Below are 1,916 nucleotides of genomic sequence, written 5' to 3'. Positions count from 1 at the left end.
AAATTTAAAAGACAGTAAATTGGGTGTTTCCTGGTAAGTCTGCTCTTGTTAGAATAATGAAATTTGAAGGTTTAAAACATAGCTTGTTTTGAAGTGATGCATGAGTTCCCAAAAACCTTGTTTAACATATTGCTGGAATAATGCATATGAGATGGTTAAAAATGGAAGTAGAAAAAAATTCCCCAACACCCTTAGAGGAATTTGCAATTCATAAAGTTACTGCCAATTTTGCATTATAGTTGCTATGGTAACCATGCTAGGCTTCTGCTCAAATGTTTCTCAGAAGGGGAAGGAATAGTATATAATAAGCTCTTCAAGTGTAATTTTTTTTTATTGTAGTTGAATTAGTGTGTAATTCTTATGTGAGCATTTTAGTAATCCATAAACATGCACTCCAGTTATGATTCTGATTTTTTATCTCAGTATGTTTAAGCAATGTGTGAAAAATTGCTGGCTACTATCAATGCCTGGCAATTAATTTTAAAAATAATAACAAAAAGCATTAGCAACAGTAATTAATGATAAGAGCAAAAACAAAAATGCATTTCAAACCTGACTCTAGTAAATTTCCCAGACCAAAGCATTGGCTTGCTTATTGATTCAAAGTGCTTTCAGCCAAGCTTTTAGCCTGCATTCACGAGTCACCCCTTGGCCCCTCTATGTTTTTCCTCAGAAGAATCCTATATATTGAATAAGTGAAGTATCAAGCAGAGCCAGTTGGACCAATTAGACTAAAATAAAACTTTCATTTGGCCATTTCGATAGGGAGCTATTTTTAAATGGTAATTGGATTTTTCTTTTTTTCCTTCAGCTTCTAGGGAGTGAGTCTAACAGCTGAGGTGGAGCAGTACATATCTGGACATGGAGCAAGGGTTGTTCAGGGTTTGACGTCTCATGGGTTAATTTTGAGTGGAGAAGAAGAGAAATGGGCTTTGGAGTCCAACAAGCCTGGACTTATACTCTAGCTTTGCATTTTACTAACTGAGGTCTTGGGCAAGTCATTTACCATCTGGGGCCTCAGTGTCTTCATTTGGATAAACCAGATGCTTATGCCTTTCTCGCAGTGTTTGTAAGAATTAGAGCTAATTGGACATGAACCGTGTAGCTCCAATTTTGGCACAGTTTTTTTTTTTTTTTTTTTTTTATTTTTTTTTTTTTTTTTTTTTTTTTTTTTTTTTTTTTTTTTTTTTTTTTATTTTTTTTTTTTTTTTTTTTTTTTTTTTTTTTTTTTTTTTTTTTTTACCAAAATTTTTGTAAGTTTCCTATTGTTGTAACAAATTTAGTGGCTTACAACAACACATAGTAATTGACTCATAGTGCTGGAGGTCAGAAATAAAAAATGGGTCTAACTGGGCTAAAATCAAGGTGTGGGCAGGGCTGTCTTCCTTTCTGGTATCTCTAAGAGAATCAGGTTTTTAACCTTTTTTAGCTGCTAGAGGCTGCCTGCAGTCCTCAGCTTATGGCCCCTTCCACTGTCTTCCAGGCTGGCAGCGTCCAGTGGAGTGTATTTCATATCCCTTCACTCTGCTACTGACTTTTCTGCCTCCCTCTTCCACTTTTAAGGATTCTTGTGGTTACATTGTGCCTACTCTGATCATTGAGGATAATCTCCCTTTTTTTTTTTTTTTTTTTTTTTTTTTTTTTTTTTTTTTTTTTTTTTTTTTTTGAGACGGAGTCTCACGCTGTTGCCCAGGCTGGAGTGCAGTGGCGCGATCTCGGCTCACTGCAAGCTCCGCCTCCCGGGTTCCCGCCATTCTCCTGCCTCAGCCTCCTGAGTAGCTGGGACTACAGGCGCCCGCCACCGCGCCCGGCTAATTTTTTGTATTTTTAGTAGAGACGGGGTTTCACTGTGGTCTCGATCTCCTGACCTTGTGATCCGCCCGCCTCGGCCTCCCAAAGTGTAATCTCCCTATTTT

Source organism: Macaca thibetana, chromosome 12 (assembly GCF_024542745.1).
Source record: "Macaca thibetana thibetana isolate TM-01 chromosome 12, ASM2454274v1, whole genome shotgun sequence".
NCBI lineage: Eukaryota > Metazoa > Chordata > Mammalia > Primates > Cercopithecidae > Macaca > Macaca thibetana.
This window is presented reverse-complemented; position numbering follows the sequence as displayed.